Source organism: Protopterus annectens, chromosome 2.part0 (assembly GCF_019279795.1).
Source record: "Protopterus annectens isolate FY-2018-M chromosome 2.part0, PAN1.0, whole genome shotgun sequence".
NCBI lineage: Eukaryota > Metazoa > Chordata > Ceratodontiformes > Protopteridae > Protopterus > Protopterus annectens.
The window spans coordinates 1,613,110,949-1,613,134,078 of NC_056728.1; the positions used below are offsets into that span (position 1 = coordinate 1,613,110,949).

At 45.8% G+C, this 23,130-nt stretch overlaps 1 protein-coding gene across 1 annotated transcript in view; it reads left to right on the forward strand.

Annotated features, from left to right (window-relative positions):
* RB1CC1 (RB1 inducible coiled-coil 1) overlaps window positions 1-23,130 on the forward strand; it is a gene marked incomplete in the record, with an annotated part of 2,392,675 nt that overhangs the window by 290,170 nt on the left and 2,079,375 nt on the right. Inside the window, 1 exon segment of the mRNA XM_044061705.1 lies at window positions 7,676-7,787.

Consider the following 23,130-nt stretch of genomic DNA (forward strand, 5'->3'; position numbering starts at 1 on the left):
GCATGGGGGGCATGGACAGGATTACACCAAGTGCAGGGGAAATGGCAACCCCAGTTCCTGAAAGAACACATCAACCTGAAAGAAATGAGGGCTCTTTTGCAAGCTCTTTAGATTTTTACCCACCTTTGGAAACCAGGACCACTCCTACTGTACACAGACAATGCCACAAATCCTGCAACAAGCTAGGTGACTTACTACCAGAACACCGTAGATGGCTAATAGAAATTTGTTTTTCTTCTGGTGCTGCATAGTCTGGATCCACTTTTGTCAAAGGTCCCTAAGATACTGCAGTACCACTGCAAGCTTGTTGGATCAGGTTTAGCCTACTTGTTCTTTTGCTGCTATCGATGCCTGCCTCCCTCTTAGCCCTCCACTTATGGCCACAGGTTGAACTATTCCTCTGAGGAGTTCAGCGTATTAACCCAACCTTCACCTTGGCCAGAACGGTTTCGGAGCTACAAGCTCTTATGGCCTATCTAATTTTTCACCGACAGGGTGTCTCTTAGAGCGAACCCATCTGTCATGCCTAAAGTAGTGAATGAGCTATCTCTTAATTAGGCCATTCAACTTCCAACCCTCTTTCCCAATCCTGAAGATGGTGGGGGGGGGGGGTGAATCTTGCATTCTGTAGGCATTCACAGACAACTCCAGATTTTACTGGGACAAAGCTCCTTTAGAAAGACTGACCAGCTGTTTGTTTCCTTTATGACCTCTAAGCTGGGGCAGCCAGTCAACAAACAAGTATTGCAGCCTGGATTTCAAAGGCTGTTACTTTCTGCTCCTTACACCATGGGAAGACCTTACATTCCTGTTGTAAAGCACATTGCACTAGGGCATTCACTTCCTTAGGAGCTTTTCACAAAGGAACAGACTCCAGGTCTATCTTGGAAGGTAGTCACTTGGTTCTCTCTGCACAACTGTACTAAACATTACAAAACTGATTTCTCTAGGTACAGGACAGCCTTTGCTAGGTCTGTCTTTTCTGGAATGCTAGACGGTCTTCCTCAATAGCCAGCCACCCTTTCTCCATTCTTCAGCTCTGGGAATCACTCAAATGTCAGGAATACTGCAGCAGTTGTTTCAGTCAGGACCTAGTCCACTTGTTTAAGAACTTGTAACAGTAGATGCCCTACTGATCAGTTTTGCAGTATTCCATCCCATTCTCCATCCCGTTTTTCTTACTTCCATCTTCAGTTGACTTTCCCCCCTCTGCTCTAGTCTGTGCTGTATTATGTTGGTATGAGGGAGTTTTCTTGGCAATTCTAGCTACAATCCCTCCTAACTGACCTGTCTCCTCTCAGTAGTCTTCAGGCCGCTGGCTTGGCAGTAGTCTGAGGAACCGCACTTGTACATACATTTTTGTACTCCATTGCATATGAGCTGAGGTCATTCATCGGCTGTCTGACCTAGGAAAGGTAAAGCTTTGGTATCTTGGCCATATGTCAACGGTGACAAGCCGTATGTCAGGAATACTGTAACAGTGATCAGTAGGACATGTACTGTTATGGTAAGTTCTTACACAACTGTACTTTATTCCAGAACTGCCGAGAGAGAGAGGGAGAGATGAACATATTCAGATGTGGGCATGTGCAACCCTACATTTTAGGGTACCCTTTGAAATATAAATCTTCATATGGGGCCTAGAGCAGCAAAAACCTTTTTCAACAGTTAAAGCTTGAATAGCTTTAATTAATGCCAACTATGCAATGGTTGTAAATACGTATAAGAAATTTGCTTGATGTTCATCGTGTTTCACTGTTGCAGTCATTACACTTGGGTTATCCTGCTGGCAGGCTACCCTCAGTCGGCCTGAATTCCAAAGTCCTGGTCCGGTGTCGGTTGCTGCCACCTCTTCCCTGACGTCAGTGCGCCAGGGGTATAAAAGATGCAGCCGATGCCATTTTCTTCAGTCTTTCTTGCCGCACGGTGCCCGAAGCAAAAGCAGTTCGCAAGTGCCGGTCGGCCGACTCCTGAAATTTTGAAAATTTAATTTCAGATCCGAAGTCTTCTATAAAGCTAAGTACCCCGTTGGGGAAACTTTTTTTTTCTTGCTCCAGACCGATGTCAGAAAAAGTGGGAAGCAAATACCTCCTAAGGATTTTGATTCTTACTGTATTCCTTGCCTAGGCCCTGACCACGACGTTGCTAGTTGTAGGTTTTGTGCTAGATTTAACCAATGCACTATTAAGCGTCGGTACGATTTTGCATTTCATTACTTTGGCCGAAGGTTTAACTACATAATGCAGTCGGAACAACCGATGAACGGAGTTCATAAAAAATGCAAGGAAAAAGAAAAGGACAGGCATCCGAGGTCCAAAACCGACGATGAAGCCTCTTCTAAGCCAGTCACCGGTTCTCAGTGAGGCGCTTTCACAGCCCCTGACACCCGCTACCTCAGAGCCACAGGCCGCATCCGACTCCCACATGGAGACAACTAGGCCTCTGGATACTCAAGGTATTGGGCCTTCAGAAACTAATCCCTCAGATGGGTCCAGAGCCGCTGAGCAGGCATCGGCTTCTTAGGGTGTTTTCAGACCTACACAGCTTTATATCAAGCCAACTTCAGCATCCAAGACAAAGACTAAAACTGTTTTAAAGACAAGGACACAAATACAGCATTCTGCAGGACAGACCTCCATGCCTAAGAAACAGATGCTAAAAATGGCTGAAGACCTAATTACTTTGATCAGGGGTTCCCATCCCCCTCCTGATAAGAGGCCTAGGCAAGATACTGAATATGATTCCTCTGATCAGGTTTCCATTTCCTCTGATGCCTCTTCAGAACAGGGATACTCTATTTCTCCCTATGAGGATTCTGATGCTGAAGAATCTATTCCTTCAGCTTCTCCTCCTGAGGATTACTCATTTGGGGAAACCCTGCACACCATGAGGGAGCATTTCCACTGGGAGAGCCAAGATTATTCAGATTCTAAGAAAAGGCTCAGAGACTTTCTTTTACTACCTCAGCACAGACCTCTTGCAATTCCACCTGTTCTGGATATTGTAGATGATGTATTTTCAGAGTCCGGTCTGTCTCCCAACTCTTTACCTCCTGCACCTGTTAAGCCAGACAGATACTACAGGGTTCCAGATTCTCATAAATTTCTATATAAAAACCCTGCTGCTGACCCAGAAACTATTTCTTAGGGTCCCAAAGGGGTCAAGGCTGCTACTGCAAAAAACCCTGTCCCCTCAAATAGAGATTCTAGGGCACTGGACAGATGGGGGGAAAAAAGTTTACACGTCTGCTACCTTGGCTGTAAGGGCTTTAAATTGTCAATTTCATATGCTTAAATATCAGCAATACTTAATGTCTCTGTTAAAACAGAAAATGTTGACAAATTCTGAATGTTCTGAGAACAAGGAATTGCAAGATTTATTGCATGCAGCTGAACAAGTGGGAAAACATACTTTGTAATGTGGTTATGATTCACTGGAGGCCTCTTGCAGGGCCGCTGTAACAGGTTCTGTCATTAGAAGGCATGCTTGACAGAAGGCATGCTTGGTTAAAGGAACAGACTCTGCCTGATCATGTTAAAGCAAAATTGCCAGAGCAGGGACAAGGATTTTACTCAAGACTTTTCTTAGTACCAAGAAAGGGCAAAACATGGAGACCAATTCTGGACCTGTCTATTCTAAATACTTTTCTGGACGTTCCGAAATTCAAAATGTTGACTTTGCAGCAGCTTCTGCCCATGCAGGGCAAGAAGGCTTGGCTTGTAACTTTGGACCTCAAAGATGCATACCTGCATGTCCCAATCAGACAATCTTGCAGAAGATACCTCAGATTCATAGCTGGCTCAATGCACTACCAATTTTCTGCACTGCCCTTTGGCTTATCTACTGCACCCAGGGTCTTCACAAAATGCCTGGCACCAGTAATTGCATTTTGCAGACAAAGAGGAATTCAAATATAACCCTACTTGGACGACTGCCTTATTCAAGCAGAGAACAGATATTCTACTAAAGCTTCTGGCATTTGTAAAAAGATTACTAATTTACCTAGGGTACACAGTAAACGAAAATAAATCAAAACTAGTACCCTCTCAAGATAATATTCCTGGGTGCAAGCTTAACTACAACTGCCTAGATGGCTTATCTCATGCCAGATAAACAAAGGCAACTGACTTCTTACTTAGAAAGCATGGCAACAAAGACCCAGTTATCTGCAAGAAAAATTCTGCAGGCTCTGGGCTACATGGCCTCGTGCATTCTGCTAATTCCATATGCAAGACTGCATATGAGGAAACTACAATGGTATCTAAAAAGTGTTTGGACTCAACATTGCCACAGCCTGGAATCACTAATTTCTCTCATTCCCTGCCTGCAACAGGAGTTTCGATGGTGGGCACAGGCCTGTCACCACAACAAGGGACAGCCATTCACTTTACCCACAGCCAGGCAAACACTAACAACAGATGCATCAGATTATGCTTGGGGGGCCCACATGGCAGGAAAATGTATTCAGGGCACATGGCCACCAAGCCAAAGGCATCTTCACATCAATCAAAAAGAGATGCTAGCTGTACAAAAATGCCCTGACAGCCTTCAAGGACCTACTTCATCCAGGACAGCTGCTGATAAAGACAGACAACACCACAGTCATGTGGTACATAAACAAGGAGGGGGGCACACATTTCTACCCCCGCTGCAGACAAGCCATGATTTTGTGGAACACATCATTGACCTACCAAGTACACCTGCAAGCATAATTCCTGCCAGGAAAAACAAATTCTCTGGCAGACTAACTAAGCAGAAACCTCATGGATCCTCACGAGTGGAAACTAGATCCACAAATCTTCAGCATGATAACAAGGAAATGGGGATGCCCAGACATAGATCTTTTTGCCTCCCCTCATAACTGCCAACTTATTCTGCACAAGGACTTATCACAAACAAGGATGGAAAGTGGATGCCTTGTCATTCAGCTGGAACAACCTTACAGTATATGCCTTTCCTCCACTGCCTCTCCTCCCCAAGGTACTCCTAAATGTCAGACAAGAGAAGCCACAAATGATACTGATTGCCCTGGATTTGCCACGCCAGCACTGGTACCCAATCCTAAGGAGCTTGTCCCAAGGCCCAGCCTGGACATTGCCTCAAATTCCTCATTTACTGACCCAACAAAACAATCAGATCCTGCACAGCCAACTCAGATCCCTAAATCTAGATGCATGGCGGATAGTGTAACCATTCGGAATACACCTCTCTCTAAAGCGGTTATGGATGTTATTTTGGAGGCCAGGAGGCCCAGCACCAGAAAATCTTATGCAGAAAAATGGAAGAGATTCTGTGCTTGGAACCAGGCACAAGGAATTGACACGCTTGTTCCAAATATTCCTCAGATTTTACAATATCTAACTGAGATGCTGGACAAAGGCCTATCCTTCTCATCAATTAAGATCCATGCCTCTGCCATTTCAGCGCATTACAATACAGACCCACCTATTTTTTCACATCCATTGCTTAGGCAGTTCCTCAGGGGGGCCAAAAACATAAGACCTCCAAGGAGAGCACCAATACCTGCATGGGACCTCAATTTTGTCTTGGAAAAACTCACACTGCCTCCTTTCAAGCCAGCCAATACAGCTGAGATAAAATTCTTATCATGGAAAACAGCTCTGCTCCTAGCAATAACTTCAGCAAGAAGGGTCTCAGAGCTACAGGCATTAATGGCTATGGAACCTTTTATTATCTTCCATCCGGACAGGGTTTCTCTAAGGACAAACCCAACATTTATGCCTAAGGTAGTGCCCATTGTGGCTCTTAACCAAACCATTCATTTGCCTACTTTTTACCCAAAGCCACAGAATAAAGGGGAGAGACTTCTGCATTCTTTGGACATACACAGACAGCTACGCTTCTACTTGGACAAAACTAAATCTTTCAGAAAGACTTTGCAACTTTTAGTGGCATATGCTGCAGGATCACAAAGAAAGGCTATTTCAAAGCAGACTATTTCAAAATGGATAGGACACTGCATTCGTTTCTGCAATTCACAACATGGCAAATCAGTGCCTAAGGGCATTAGACCACATTCTACCAGGTCAGCAGCCACCTCAGCAGCCTTCCTCAGAGGAGTACCAACCAAGGATATTTTGGAGGCTGCAACTTGGACTTCAGTGCACACTTTTACTAAGCACTACCACTTACCTCTTTACTCTAAATCCAGAGCAGGCTTTGCCACTGCAGTTCTGCAGGGCCTTATAGCCACTCCTAATTCTGTTTAGACCCAGCTGCCCAACCTCAGCTTTGGGATTCAACCCAAGTGTAATGAATGCAACAGTGAAACACTATGAACATAGTACAGTTGTGTACCTACCATAAATGTAGATGTTCGAGTGTATTCACTGTTGCAGTCCAGGTTACCCACCCACCATCCCCCTTTCTTTGCTGGGACTTATCTGTACTTCTCTATCCTATACAAACTATGTGGTGTATTTGCTTGGAGATGAAGGTATTGTTTATTTTAGTGCATGCTTTTATAAGCAATGTTTTTTAGCCTACCCTTTTGGGGGCACCTGACATCTGGGGCAAGAAAAACTGAAGAAAATGGCGTTGGCTGCATCTTTTATACCCCTGGCGCACTGACGTCAGGGAAGAGGCGACAGCAACCGACACCGGACCAGGACTTTGGAATTCAGGCCGACTGAGGGTAGCCTGCCAGCAGGATAACCCAAGTGTAATGACTGCAACAGTGAATACACTCGAACATCTACATTTATGGTAGGTGCACAACTGTACTTTTATTTTATTAGGATATCAAATTATAAAATTAGTAGGAGGTAAGTTTATAGAGTTTTCATTGTAAGCAGCAAATGTTGAGTGTTTTATTTTCATGTGTTCCTTGTAGTATGCCTTTATTTTGTAACTGTTCTTGGGCAGGCTGCATTGAATTATACTTCACTGATGTAGTGCTCTGTTATAATTTACCATATAGTTTCATTTCATTCACTTCTCGGAAAGCACTGGTGATCTGGTCCCCACCACCTTAACTTTTTTAGTACATGACTGGTTATGTCCATCACTTTTTTGCTGTGCTAGTCCTTTGTTAATGTGTGCAAGTACGTTCTTGGCTAGTATGACTTGCATTGCTGTACAGTGTTAATGGGTGTTAGTAGTGCTTCAATTTGTTCAACAGTAGTATCCCAGAGGGTTTACCCTTGTATTATAAATGTAACTTGTGTAGTGAGGATGGTGCTGGCAGGAACAAGTAATCTCCCAAAGAAGTTTTGCGTGGACTGTGTGTCTTTGAAAATGCTACCCCCCCCCCCTTGGAAAAGTGACACTTTGCACAAATAGTGCTGATTAATCGTTGGTGTCAATTAAAAGGACATTTTCAACAAGAACAAATGGTGATTGTCTGATTCTGCTATTATTTCAAGTATTTGCGGGCAAATTTGTTTTACTGCTTCTGGAAACAGTTTTATCTAGCTATCCATCCATGAGACTCTGATGGTGACAAAACTGCCATTAGGTTACAGCTTACATGAATTGGGGACAGTAGCACCTCCTTTTCTAGAGAATTCTGTGTTAAGATGCATGTACAGATGGTCATGAAGTGCATCTCCCCTGGATAGGTTGTTGTGATTTTAAATTGCTTTTTTCTGTGTATAAAGTTATAGCAATTTTGTGAGACCTTTCCACTGTGTTGTAACCTTTTTTCTTTGTGCAGGATTTTGTAGTTATGGCAAGAGGCATGAACTGTCAACACTAGGAGTCTTGACAAGTGCAGTGTGGAAAAATGAATGCACGTCTTATTCAGAGTGAATACTCTTCTTGCATAGGTATGTTTAAAGTAATTTCTGCTGTTGTCACAAACCTAAATGACTGTAATTCAGTTGTAATAATCTTTAAGTGGGAATCTTTATTGTTTGATCTTGACTGGAAAGAGGGACATCATCGACTTCCTGACAGACGGTGCAAGGTGGTGATTATACTAATCACTAACGTATTGTTTCTGTCCAGTCCAATGTCACCACCAATAGTATAATTAGGGACCTAAATCTTCCCTATCAGATAAATAAAACACTGTGAAAGTACAGGTTTATACCAAGTTCCTCACAAACCTCTGAAATAAACTCCCTTTTCATGTTAAGTAGTGTGTCTCACTGTGTTCCATTGACAGGATGGGTATCCATAAATTTATTCCTTGATAAACCAGTGTAGTCATCATGGAGAAAGAAGTTGTGGCCTGAGGGAAGGTACTGGCAGAGCGAGAATGGTCATGAAACTCTGTGATCTTGGAATATCTGTGAACCTTCACTATATGGTTTGAGTACTGTGGTGAAATCAAATCACAGTAAGATGAGTGGTCTGGACATGCATGCTAGCTGAGGATACAGTGGTGGGCGCAATGGAATGGTGGCTTGGAAACAGTGGAAAATGGAAGGTAATAACATTAACAGTAGATCAGAACTCTGCAACATAAATGAGACTTGTGCTGCTGGTGAAAATGTATGTGCCGTAAGTAAATTACTATCTAACAAGAAATACAGAGTAAAGAGCTTTTGTATGTATATCGGGAGAAACGTAAAATGCTGTGAAGTCAGATGAGGTACACAAGGCTTAAATAAAGGTGGAAACAGCTGAGACAGCAAAGAAATATGCCAGGATATTTTAGGTATATAGTTAATAAAAGGAGATGGAGCCCCCCCCCCCCCCTTTACAAAAAAAAGAAAAAAATCAAAAACTGGGTCAGCTGTACAGAATCAAACGCTTCTGCTCTCATACTTCCAAAAAGCAAATTGAATCTGCAAATGTTCATTTGATCACTGCTGCAGTCGCCTTAGTCATATGGGTTACATCTTGCTCAGGATATAACAGTTGACTGCTGCAATAGTGTTGGTTGTATCTCGCACAGGATATAACAGACTGCCATCTTCCAAAGCTTAAGGGCACCTTCCATGTGCCCAGACTATTGTTAGCTTGAGAAGAGCTGTAGAAAATCAGTGCTGTGAGCACTGTGTCCTTCAGAGCTTACCTGTTGCCAAAAAGAACTCCTGTTGTGGGCTTCTGAGGATTGATTGGCTAGTGTTTCACCATCGCTGGACATAATTTCCTTTTTGGGTTAAATAATACCTCCACGCTTTATTTTATGAACTTTACTTTTCTTTCTGTAAAAGCTTTGTTTTATGTTGGGTATTTTATATTTCTGGTATTGCCATGAGACTTTTCATTTAGTTATAAACTGTAGTTCTACATTTTTAACTAATTGTCAAACTCATTAAAAGTGTACTTCACTTTTTTGTGAGGAAAGCCTTTCTAAACTGTTTAAGTAAGGGACTGGGGCAAATGTATGTTGTGCTTGTCACTGTGTTTTAATGTGAAAATGCTACTTTTTAATACTTTTGTTTTTACTGACTGTTTCTGCAAGTGCTACCTGGACTTTAGGCATCTTTTTTGGCTTTACCATAGAACAACTTTCCATCGTTTAGTTCTTCCTTTCTCTGGGCACAAAAAAAAAAAAAATTTCAGACAACCTTTTCCCCGTCTGCAGGCTACGAATTTTCCTCCGCCACAGATGGGTGACTCTGCAGTGGTCATGTTTGGTTCCTCAGGCTCCTCATATAGCTTGGCTTCCTCTGTAGTCCCTTCATCCACTGTGGACCAGGAGTCATTCATGTCCTCTGCTCATGGAGTGTGCAGGCATGGTATAAGCACTGATGTTCCTCATAAGAATCACTGGTATAACCTGCTAAGGTTATGACAGCTGGCCAGCTTCCAAAGCTTATGGGTACCTTTCATGTGCCCAAACCGTTCATTAGCTCAAGCTGCGCCGACTATAAATCAGGTTTGGACAATAAGCCCCTCAGAGTTTTCATGCCACTGCAGAGTGTGCTTCTGTGCGGGATTTCAAAGATTGATGGTCCGCTAGTGCTCCACTGTTGGACAGATAAGTTCCTTTACAGGAAAAAAGTCCACTTTTACTTTTTTATGACAGAAAACTATGCTTTTATTTAAAACTTGGTTGTTTAAGCTACTCCAAAATGTTTTTGACAGTCACATGACTTGTGTACACTTTTTTAAACAGGAGCATAACAACTACTTTTGTGGTTTGTGGTAAAAAGTTGTCAAAACTAAAATACTACTGTTTCTGTGGTGAAACTAGTGGCATTTTACTTTTACGGGTGTGGATAAGCGTTTAAAGTGCTTTTTTACTATATTCGACAGAGGGAAAAAGGTTGCTTATTTTTCCAGCTTACCTGCTTTACCAACTATTGCTGCTAGGCTTCAACTAGGTCTGGCATCTTTTTCAGCTTCACTATAGAACATCCTCTCTCTTCTTCAGTTCTTTCATCTGCAAAAAAAGAAAATTGTTAAACAGCTTTTGCCACTACAGCAGGCTGCCAAAGTACCACAGCTGCAGGCAGGTGAGACTGCTGTGGCTAAAACTGGTTGCATGGGCTATTCATCTTTTTCTTTGGGTTCCTGTGGTGTAGTCCCTACAACCACCATGGGCTGGGGGTTAGACTTGCCCTGTACAGCTGTTGGAGAGCTCTTGGCAGCAAAGGAGAGTCACTTTTGTTAGTTCTGGGAGAAGGGACAGAGAGTGCTTTTCTGTCTAGCCAAAAAGTTGTGCCCATCCCTAGGGAGATTATTGTTTGCAGTTCGGAGTCTTTCTTCAGAAATTCATGTCAGAAAAAAACAAAAACGCATTCTTCCTGTCTGTTACCCTGGACAGGAGGAATTTTTGGGGGTTAGCTCAGTGTTTACTGCAGGCTCTTGACCTTTCTTGTAAATCTGTTTCTGATAAAAAGAAAAAAGGGACTCTGATTGTGAAAGGGCAGTTCATGTTGTCTGCAATGGTTTCTGGTGTAGATTTTGAGGAAAGTATAGCTTTAGCCAGTCCTTTTTGAAGGATTTTCTTTCTTCGAAACTGTTCAGAAATCAGTTGATGCCCTTCCATATCAAAGTTGCAGTATCCTTAACCTAAGGGATCTCCTGCCAAGGATAGTCAAACGTCCATCTAGTGTACCAAAGCCTTCAGCTCTTGTAAGCGTCATACGTCACATGTCTAATCCCAGAGCACATTGTAGGGCATAAAGGTGGTGTACGGATGCAAATATTCAGAACTTCTTTGTCACCAGTCTGAATGCCATTATTGAACATTAGTCAGAATGCCCTTCTGCTCTGCTGGCTACCAAGCCGTGTTTTCAAATAAGTGCCCCATTGGGGTTTCCTCTCTCATTTTCTTGTTGCATTCGTATCATACAGAAGGGGAAATGTGTGTGTGTGAGAGGCAGATTCCACATAAAGACAATTATGAACAGTGCCTTTTTTTTTTCTTTTGTTTTGGGTGCTTCCCATGGTCATACGCAGTACTTTTGTGCCCAAGACCATGAGTAGTTGCCTCCCTTCATTGTCCATATACCTTGAGAACCATTGTCTCAAGTTATTGTCCTGGTACCATAGCAGAATCCTCCTGTCCCAAGGCCCAGCCGTCTGCCAAGAATGCGGCCAAAAACATTAGGCTTTATCTGACTACTGTCCAGCCTACCCCAGACATCTCTCTTGAGTCTGGTGAAAGCTGGAGGACCGTCCAATGCTTGCTTCAGATTCCTCTGTCTTGACCTCTTCTGAGGCCACCATGGATCTATGACTGATATTGAGGAGGAAACTAGTCTAGTCTGATTATTTCTGAAAAACCAAGGGGATTTCTCAGATCTTAGTGAGGGAGGAGATTACTGCAGTCATTATAGAGTTGCATCAGGGGTCTGACCTCCTGAGGGTGTTTCAAGTGGATGTTCTACAGGAGAAAAAAAAAAACAAAAGATGAAGCACATTTACCCCTGTTGTGAAAGATCTTCAGTGTGAAGGGCAGGATTTCAGTTGGGATTTATTTAATGCTTTGATGGCCTTGAAGCCACCTCAAGGAGTCGGTGTGTTCCTGCTACTCCCTTTTCTTCAACTCCACTCAAGAGGCCTAGGGATTGGATTCCTCAGATAAGGATCTGGACTCGAGAAGAATCCCTGGCTTACTCTTCCCAGCTCTCTTCCCCCTTGGACTATGGTTCAGAGGGGGAGGATTCATAATGTTCAGACTCCCCTTTGGAAGAGCTGTCCTTTGGGGATACCATTACTTGTGTTAATTGGGGTTGTTCTCAAGTCCCTAAAATTCAGAAAAGGTGACATGAGTCTCTCAAACCATCTGAATTTCCTCTTTGTTTTTGATACCTTTTCAGCACCTTCTTTAGCCTCTGACTCTCAGCCTCCTGCACCTATAAAGCCAGATAGTTTCTATAAAGTGCCTGAGGAGTACAAATTTCTTTATAAATGCCCTTCTGCTGACCCTTCTGCAGTGTTAGTCTGTTCTGGCAAACCATCCAAGTTGTTGCCCTCCACTAAGCTGTTGCCTTCTGATAAGGTAGTAGGCAAGAAAGTTTACATTGCTTCCACTTTGTCCTTTAGAAACATTAACTACCAGACTTGTATGATCCAGTACGTTTTGGCTGTTTTTTTCTCAGGTTTCTAAGGTGGTTTCTGACCTTCCTGACTCTGAGGGGAATGTTCATGTTGCCCACCATTCAATCAAATGCAGCTATGGGATCTAGCTGGTCCGTATCAAGTGACTCTTCAGGTAGTTTACAGTCTCTTGGAGCACAGTCTAGTTGCAGATTCCTTGAGCAGGTCCAGCACACAAGCTCCTGAATGGATGTTTCACAGAGATGTGTTACTGGACAGTGTCCATCAGTGGGGTATTTCTCGGGTAGATTTTTTTTTTGCCTCCCCACTGGAAAGATAACTTCCTCTATTCTATTCCAGTGTCCCAAGTCCTCTCAGTATGTTATTGTATGCCTCTCCCCACGTCCTCTGTTACCTCAAGTTCTGTTCAAGATCAGGCAGGACTCTCCCAGAATCTTGTTGGTGACTCTGTTTTGGCCCAGACAGAATTCTCCCTTCTTTCTCACCTTAGCCAGGGGCAACCACCACAAATTACCTCGCCGGGTAGATGATCTCACACAAGACAAAGGGGTCTCTTATCCATTGTTACTGGTCTATTCTTAAAATGGCATCGTGGGTGATAGGGTTTTGATCCCCTTTAGGCATCTCTTTTCTGAGAGGTGCTTCGGGTTTTGCAGGAGGTCAGGAAACCCACTACAAAGAAATTGTGCATGTCCAAATGGAAAAGAATTTCTGTCTGGTGCCTTTCTCACCATCAGGATCCTTTGTCAGTGAAGATTCCTTTGGTTCTCTTATTTGTGTGATCTGCTCCATGCTAGGTTGGCATATTCTTCACTGAAAGTTCAGCTGTCCAGAAATTCGTCTACTCTTGAATCTTCCTCTGACCACTAAGATTGAAGTCCATGAATTTCTTAAAATCCTTCATATCGGGCCTATTCCACCTTCTTGGGATCACATTTTTTGTACTTGGAAAATTGACCCCAGGCTCCTTTTGAGCCTGCTTCCTTGCAGTATTGGAGTTGGAAGACTGTTGTGCTTCTGACTCTTACTTTAGACAAGAGGGTTTCTGAACTTCAGGCTCTCATGGTTATTCCTCTTTTTTTTTTCCAGTTTTCAATAGCGACAGGGTGATGTTCAGCGTGTTTCACTGTTGCAGTCATTACACTTGGGTTATCCTGCTGGCAGGCGACCCGCAGTCGGCCCGAGTTCCAAAGTCTTGGTCTGGCGTCGGTTGCTGTCGCCTCTTCCCTGACGTCAGTGCGCCAGGGGTATAAAAGGTGCAATCGACGCCATTTTCTTCAGTCTTTCTTGCCGCGCGGTGCCCGAAGCAAAAGCAGTTCGCAAGTGCCGGTCGGCCGACTCCTGAGATTTTCAAAATTGAGTTTCAGAACCGAAGTTTTCAATAAAGCTAAGTACCCCGTTGGGGAAACTTTTCCTTGCTCCAGACCATTGTCACTAAAAGTTAATAATTGTATTTCTTATGGGAAGCAAATACCTCATAAGGACTTTCACTCTTACTGTATTCCTTGCCTAGGCCCTGACCACGACATTACTAGTTGTCAGTTTTGTGCTAGATTCAATAAACAAACTATTAAACATCGGTTTGATTTTGCTTTACATTATTTTGGCCGAAGGTTTAATTACATAATGCCGTCGGAACAACCGACCAGAATTTATAAAAAACGCAAAGACAAAGAAAGGGACAGGCATCCGAGGTCCAAAACCGACGAAGCCTCTTCTAGGCCAGTCGCCGGTTCTCAGTGAGGCGCTTTCGCAGCCCCTGACACCCATTACCTCAGAGTCACAGGTCGTAACCGACAGCCACGTGAAGACACCTAGGCCTGTGGAAACTCAAGGTATTGGGCCTACGGAAAATATACCCTCAGATGGGTCCGGAGCCGCTGAGCAGGCATCGGCTTTTGAGGGTGTTTTCAGACCTTCACAGCTTACAATTAAGCCCACTACAGCAGCAAAGGCAAAGTCAAAAACACCATTAAAGACAAGGAAACAAGTACAGCATTTTCCACAACAGTCATCCATGCCAAAGAAACGGATGCTTAAAATGGCTGAAGACCTAATTACTTTAATCAGGGGTTCCCATCCCCCTCCTGACAAAAGGCCTAGGCAAGACACTGATTATGACTCCTCTGACCAGGTTTCCATTTCCTCTGATTCCTCTTCTGATTAGGGATATTCTCTCCCTCCCTATGAGGACTCTGATGCAGAAGAGTCCATATCTTCAGCCTCTCCGCCTGAAGATTATTCTTTTGGGGAAACCCTGCACACCATGAGGGAGCATTTCCATTGGGAGAGCCAGGATTATTCTGAATCCAAGAAAAGGCTCAGAGACTTCCTTTTATTGCCTCAGCACAGGCCCCTTGGCTATCCCCCCTGTGCGTGATATTGTTGATGTTTTTTCTGAATCCAGTCTGTCTCCTGATTCTTTACCCCCTGCACCAGTCAAGCCAGACCGGTACTACAGAGTCCCTGACTCTCATAAATTTATTTACAAAAACCCCGCTGCAGACCCAGAAACAATTTCCCAGGGTCCTAAAGGGGTTAAGGCTTCCACTGCTAAAACTTCTGTCCCCTCGGATAGAGATTCCAGAGCTCTGGACAGATGGGGGAAAAAAGTTTACACTTCTGCTACTTTACCTGTAAGAGCTTTAAACTGTCAGTTTCACATGCTTAAATACCAACAGTACCTCATGTCATTGTTAAAACAGAAAATGGTTTCAAATACAGAAGGTCCTGACAGTAAGGAAATGCAGGATTTATTGCATGCAGTTGAGCAAGTGGGAAAGCATACTCTGCAATGTGGTTTTGATTCATTAGAGGCTTCTTGTAGAGCCGCAGTTACAGGCTGTTATTCGAAGGCATGCTTGGTTGAAAGAACAAAGTTTACCTGACCATGTTAAAGTAAAATTATTGGATGCTCCGTTACAGCATGGTATTTTGTTTGGTGTTAAGGCAGAAGAGGTGTTAAAGAAAATGGAGGATAAAGCAAAGTCAATGCAGACAGTGAAAGATTTCTTACAGGTTCAACCAACTAGATTTAGCAGAAACTGGCCTTCAAAAAATTGGTCCTTTCCAGTGTCAGACAGGCCACAAAGATGCAGATGCCCAAGAGGCAGATCTCAGCCCCAAGGCTCCTACAGACCTAAACAATGGGGTGCTTCAGCCCCCAAAGGAGGGGAAGACAAATCACAACCTTATAGGAAACAGTCCCAATGACTTCCCTTTGCAAATGCCAAGCACTTACCTTTTGACAGCACCCCTAGGGGGGAAGCTAGCACTTTTCTCAAAAAATTGGCACATGATCACCCAGGACCAGTGGGTGCTGCATATTGTTTCTCAGGGTTACAGGTTCCACTTCCACACGCTTCCAAAACCAAAAGGTATGCCAGACCTGCCTCAAAACCAATGGGCAGAGGCACAAAAACAGATTGCTGCTCTTATGGACATGGGAGCTATTCAAAAAGTTCCACAGCAAGAACAGGGACAAGGATTCTACTCAAAACTTTTCTTAGTACCCAGAAAGGACAAAGCCTGGAGACCAATACTGGACCTGTCAATCCTAAATACTTTCTTGGATGTTCCAAAATTCAAAATGTTAACACTACAGCAACTTCTGCCCATGCTGGGCAAGAAGGCTTGGCTAGTTACTTTGGACTTCAAGGAGGCATAACTGCATTTCCCAATCTGACAATCTTGCAGAAGATACCTCAGATTCATAGCAGGCTCAATGCATTACCAGTTCTCTGCACTGCCCTTTGGCTTATCTACTGCGCCCAGGGTCTTCACAAAATGCCTGGCACCAGTAATTGCATTTTGCAGACAAAAAGGAATTCAAATATATCCCTACTTGGACGACTGCCTTATTCAAGCAAAGAGCAAGGGCATTCTTCTAAAACATCTGGCGTTTGTAAAAAGATTGCTAATTTGCCTAGGGTACACAGTAAACGAAAAGAAATCAAAACTATTGCCCTCTCAAGAGATAATATTCCTGGGAGCAAGCTTAAATACAACTGCCCAGATGGCTTATCTCACGCCAGACAAACAAAGGCAACTGACTCATTACTTTCAAATGATGGCAACAAAAACCCAGCTCCCTGCAAGAAAAATTCTGCAGGCCCTGGGCTTCATGGCATCCTGCATTTTACTAATTCCATATGCAAAACTGCATATGAAGAAACTACAGTGGTATCTAAAAAGTGTTTGGACTCAGCATTGTCACAGCCTGGAGACTATCATAACTTTAATTCCCTGCCTACAACAGGAGCTTCGATGGTGGGCCCAGGCCTGTCACCACAACAAGGGACAGCCTTTCACTCTACCCATAGCCAGGCAGACAGTAACGACGGATGCATCGGATTATGCCTGGGGGGCACATATGGCAGGGAAATGTATTCAGGGCACGTGGACCAAAGAACAATGCATCTTCACATCAATCAAAAAGAGATGCTAGCTGTACAGAATGTCCTGACAGCTTTCAAGGACCTAATACATCCAGGGCAACTATTAATAAAGATGGACAATACCACAGTTATGTGGTACAAAAACAAGCAAGGGGGCACACATTCCTACCCCCTATGCAGACAAGTCATGACTTTGTGGAACACAGCACTGACCTATCAAGTACATCTGCAGGCACAATTCCTGCCAGGAACAAACAATACACTGGCAGACGAACTAAGCAGAAATCTCATGGATCCTCACGAATGGAAGCAAAATCCACAAGTGTTCAGCATGATAACGAGGAAATGGGGACGCCCAGACATAGATCTTTTTGCCTCCCCTCACAATTTCCAAATACAGAAATTTTGCACAAGAACTTACCACTCTCAAGCATGGAAAGTGGATGCTCTATCATTCAGCTGGAAAGGCCTGACAGTCTATGCCTTCCCTCCGATGCCTCTTCTCACTAAGGTGCTACTAAAAGTCAGATAAGAAAGGCCAAAAATGATCCTGATTGCACCAGACTGGCCACGCCAGCACTGGTACCCAATCCTAAAGAATTTGTCTCGAGGCCCAGCTTGGCTTCTACCTCAAATTTCTCATCTTCTGACACAACAAGACAATCAGATTCTGCACAGTCAACTCAGAACTTTAAACCTGGCAGCATGGCAGATAATGTAGCCACTCAGACTGCACCTCTCTCTAAAGCTGTGATGGATGTCATTTTAGAAGCCAGGAGGCCCAGCACTAGGAAATCTTGTGCAGAAAAATGGAAGAGATTCTGTGCTTGGAACCAGGCACAAGGGTTCGAACCACTTATCCCTAATATACCTCAGAATTTACAATACCTAACTGAGATGCTGGACAAAGGCTTATCTTTCTCATCTATTAAACTCCATGCCTCTCCCATTTCAGCTCATTACAATACGGAACCTCCTATTTTTTCACATCCTCTACTACGACAGTACCTCAGAGGGGCAAAAAATATAAGACCCCCCCAAGGAGAGCACCAGTACCTACTTGGGACCACAATTTTGTTTTAGAAAAACTCACACTGCCTCCTTTTGAACCAGCCAGCACAGCGAATCTAAAATTCTTGTCATGGAAAACTGCTCTGCTCCTAGCAATAACTTCAGCAAGAAGAGTCTCAGAGTTACAGGCATTAATGGCTGTGGAACCTTTCCTCATTTTTCATCAGGACAGGGTTTCTCTTAGGACAAACCCAACATTCATGCCAAAAGTGGTCTCCAATGTGGCCTTAAACCAAACCATTCATTTACCTACTTTGTACCCAAATCCCCAGAATAAAGGGGAGAGACTTCTGCACGCTTTGGATATACACAGACAGCTACAATTCTACTTGGACAAAACAAAAGCTTTCAGAAAAACTGAGCAACTGTTTGTAGCATATGCTGCAGGATCACAAGGAAAGCCTATTACAAATCAGACAATCTCGAAATGGATAGGACACTGCATCCGCTTCTGTTATGCACAACATGGCAAATCAGTGCCTAAGGGCATTAGGCCTCACACTACCAGAGCAGCAGCCACTTCAGCAGCTTTCCTCAGAGGAGTACCAACCAAAGACATTTTAGAAGCTGCAGCCTGGAGCTCAGTGCACACTTTCACCAAGCACTACCACTTACCTCTCTACTCTAAATCCAGAGCAGGCTTTGCCACTGCATTTCTGCAGGGCTTGTTAGCCTCTCCAAATCCAATTTAGACCCAGCCACCCAACCTCAGCTTTGGGATTCTACCCAGGTGTAATGACTGCAACAGTGAAACACAATGAACATAGTACAGTTGTGTACCTACCATAAATGTAGATGTTCGACTGTATTCACTGTTGCAGTCCAGGTTAGCCACCCATCATCCCCCTTTTTCCATTGCTGGGACTTTTCTGTACTTCTCATCTCTATACTACATTTGTGGTGTATTTGCTTGTAGATGAAGAAAATGTTTATAGTAATATATGCATGTTTTTTGGCATAATTTTATCTTTCCAGCCTTCCTATCTGGGGGCACCTGATATCTGGGGCAAGAAAAACTGAAGAAAATGGCGTCGGTTGCAACTTTTATACCCCTGGTGCACTGACGTCAGGGAAGAGGCGACAGTAACCGACGCTGGACCAAGACTTTGGAACTCGTGCCAACTGCGGGTCGCCTGCCAGCAGGATAACCCAAGTGTAATGACTGCAACAGTTAATGCATTCGAACGTCTACATTTATGGTAGGTACACAACTGTACTTTTCTTTGTACTAAACCTTCCTTCTTTTATGCTCAAGGTGGTTAATTAGTTGTCCCTTAATCAGTCTACTCATCTTCCTTCCTTTTTTCATTCTCCACAGTCTGCCAGTGAGAAGGCTTTTCACACTTTGGGTTTGCATGGACGGCTCAGATATTATTTAGATAAAACTAAAGATCTGAAGTAGTTAACTTCATTTGTGCAGCAACCTATGGGAATCGGATCCGAGCCTGCAGTTTTCAACAGCTTTAGATCTGAGCTCCAAGCTCCTCCCCCTCCCCATAATCCCCTGCCAACCCTGACTGACCTCAGATCTAGTTTGCCGCGGTTAACCAACAACAGCTTGATCTAGAGTTCCAGGCGTTAGAGACTTTTTGTGAGAAAAAATTTACCTTTTCTTCTCTTTTCTTCTGTTTTTTTTGGTTTCGAGTGTTTCCAGGTCCCTTTTTGTATAAAACCCTCTTACTTAACTTTATATTTTTTGTCATTTACCTCCCCCTTTCTTCGTGGTTCCGTTAGGGTTGTGTGTTTGGGGTCTAATGTGTGTGGTTTCACTTTTAGTTAAAATGACTGAGACCCCAAAGCCGATCTTTTCTGAGTGCACCGAGTGTGGCCATAAGCTGTCCCCGGCGGATGGCCACACTCTGTGTGTGTTGTGCCTTGGGGTTGAACATCTGTCTTCTGGTTGTTCCATCTGTGCGGCTTTCAACCCCAAGGCACTCAAGGACCGGAGGTCTAATCTGATTCTGGCAGGTCTTCTGCCCCCGGATTCGGCTTCTACCTCCGGTCCTCCTGTGGCTCCCGCTGCAGTGGCTGCCACTCCTGCTTCCCTCCCCCCGGCCGGGACTCAACCTCCCACCTTAGGCCTGGAGGAGAGGGAGGCCAGGAAAGAGAAAAGGAGGGAGAAACACCACAAGCGGCGGGCCGAGGCCTCCGCTTTGGCCCCCCGGCTAAGCGGTCTTCTCCCTCCAGGACTTCTGGGTCTCCTCCGTCTCTGATCCGGTCCCCGTGCTTTTCACCGGGTCCTGAGGAGGAGGAGACCCGATCTCCTTCGAGGTCATCGAGGCGACACTCCCATCCCGCCTCGGTGGCCTCATAGAGATCAACCCGAAGTCTCACGGATGCAGATTTGGACCGGATGATGAGAAGATTCCTACAGGCCCAACTGCAGATGGGACTGCTCCTGCCCCCCCCCTCCCGGGGGAGCTCTATCCCTTTTTTTGCCCCGATAGCTCCTTCTCCGTCCCGCTTCCCGGGCTCGGAGTCCTCGGAGCCTGGCAGCCTTGGAGCCGGGGGTGTGTCGGCGCCTATAGTCTCGGATACTTCGGTGCCAACACTTCCCTCGAGTCTGTCGGGTCCATTTTCTTCGGATCCGAGCTCTCTGAGCCAAGGGCTAACTTCGGATCCGGGGGTATCGGTATGCTTTCGGCTCCGTCCAGGTCAGAGCATACTGGTCCATCGGATCCGATCGCTTCGGCGCCGGCCCCGATCCGTCCGTCGGATCCGAGTGAGGGTCTGCTTTCGGATCCCAGAGAGAGCAGCTCTCCCTCGGTATTCGACGTGGTGGAGAGGGCCCTGTCAAGAGATTCCAGGCCCCCGGCTCCACCCTGCACTCCTTCTCTGTTGGGCCCGACTTCCATCACCCGGCCCCAGGGACAGCCTGCTCTGACGTCCTAGTTCCTTTGGAACAAGACGTGGCTGGTGAGACCTCCTCGGACAGCCCCCCCCCCCGTGGAGGTTCCTCACAAGCGAAAGTGCAAAAGGAGGCACCTGGACTCCCCCGAGTCCTTGACTGAGGACACGGATTTGGAGGAGGGGGAAGGCTCCCCAAGATCACCCCCCCGAAGATGTCTCATTTGGTGACATCATGGAGATGCTCAGGATAAGGGGGGGGGTGGTCTGCCCCAAAGCCTACCTCGGACGAATCCATGTTCCTGGAGGTGTTTGAAGCAGGCCCGTCTACCTCTTTGGTGTCCCCTCTGGCCGCCCCCCTGGTAGATTTAATTACTACCAGGGTGTGGAAGGAGCTGGACACTGTGGAGCCAGTCCCCAAGTGCCCAGACAAAATTCTCAGCCCACCCTCTGACAAGTCCCACTGGAGTAAGGGTCCCCCTGTAGATGCCATGTTGGTGGCGGCGGTCACCAAGAGGGAACTAGCTCAGGAGAGTCCCTCGGTTCACCCCCGAGCAAGGAGTCTCGGTCGATGGACCATTTAGGGAAGCGGGTCTTTAGTTCAACTACCTTCTCTGTGAGGTCGCTGAACTACATGGCACATGTGCTTCGACTGCAGCGGGACCATATCAAAGAGTATGCTGTGTCGCCCCCCGAGTCCATGCCGGCGGAGGACAAGCGATTGCACTCCACCCGGATGGCCACTCTCCAATCCATATCAAACACCTCTATGCGGCTACTGTCCCATGCCAAGGAGGGAGCCGCTAGAGCCAGCGGAGCGGGCCTTGTCATGAGGCGTCAGGCCTGGCTCCAGCACTGTGATTTCGCGGAACCCTTCAAGGCGTCCTTCGCTAGTGCCCCTTTCGATGGTTCTGCCCTTTTTGACAAAACTGTTTGCGATACCTTGGTCCAGAGCGAGAAGGACGGGAAGACGTCTGCCGTCGGAGTCCGCTTTTCTGCTCCCCAGAGGTCCTTCTCCAAGAACCAAAAGGGACAGAAGAAGATGTGGTTCCGGAAGTCGCAACAGTCCCGTCCCGCTCCGGACTCCCAGCCCTTCCATGGCAGAGGAGGGCAGGGTGGATGCCGCCCTAGAGGCAGAGGGGGCCTGCGGAACTTTGGATCCAGAGAACCCTTCTCGGACCAACCCACGTAACACCCCTGAGGGGTTGCCCAACTGCTCCACTCTGGAGGCAGTCGGGGGGTGTTTCTCGAAGCACCTAGCAGCTTGGGAGTCCATCACGACAGACCACTGGGTGCTTCGCATTATATCCAGAGGATATCAGATTCCTTTTTCTCTTTAACCATGCAGCCCTGGATACCTCCCCGATGTCCCACCCGATCAGAGGGAGGCAGCAGCAACGGAAATCCAACAGTTGCTGGAAAAATGAGCCATCCAACACATCCCCTCAGAGCAGTGCGGGTCGGGGTTTTACTGCAGGTTCTTCTTGGTGCCAGAAAAGACGGGGGACTTAAGACCTATCCTCAACCTCTCCCCCCTGAATCTGTCAATAACCAAAGAGAAGTTCTGCATGGTCACCCTTCAATCCATTCTCCCTCTCTTGTGGGAGAACGACTGGATGTGCTCTATAGACCTCAAGGATACGTACTACCACATTCTGATGGACAGGCGATCCAGAAGGTTCCTCCGCTTCCGGTTGGGAGCCAGTCATTTCCAATTCAGGGTCCTTCCCTTTGATCTCACCACAGCCCCCAGGGTGTTCACCAAAATGTTAGCGGTGATAGCGGCCCACCTGAGGCTCCAGGGAATTCAGGTCTACCCATACCTGGACGACTGGCTCCTGACCGCCCCGGCAAGGCATCTACTCTGCGCAGCCAGAAACTACTTTCTTCGTCTAGCTCCCCGGCTGGGGATCACTATCAACATAGAGAAGTCGTCTCTTACCCCGACTCAGACTATAGACTTCATAGGGGCCAGATTAGACACAAGCAAGCTCCTAGCTTTCTTGAACACAGACCGGCTATGAACCCTGAGGCTACATGTGCAGGCCATTCTACATTCTCCAGCTCCTCTGGCGGAATTGGTCCTGAGGGCTCTAGGCTCAATGGCGGCGGCAATCAGCCTTTTGCCAATGGCGTGTTTGAACATGAGGGTCTTACAATAGACCCTCCAGGTCCAGTGGTCCTTTCTTCAATTTCCTCTGAGCCATCCCATTCCCCTCAGCAGGGCTTGCAAGAGGGCCCTCTTATGGTGGCTCCAATCTCGAACCTCCAGGAAGGACGCCCCTTTTCTATGGCCCCTCCCCTAGCCACGGTGACCACGGACGCCTCCTGCCTCGGGTGGGGGGGGCATTGTTCGGGCAGGACAGTCCAAGGCACGTGGCACCCCACG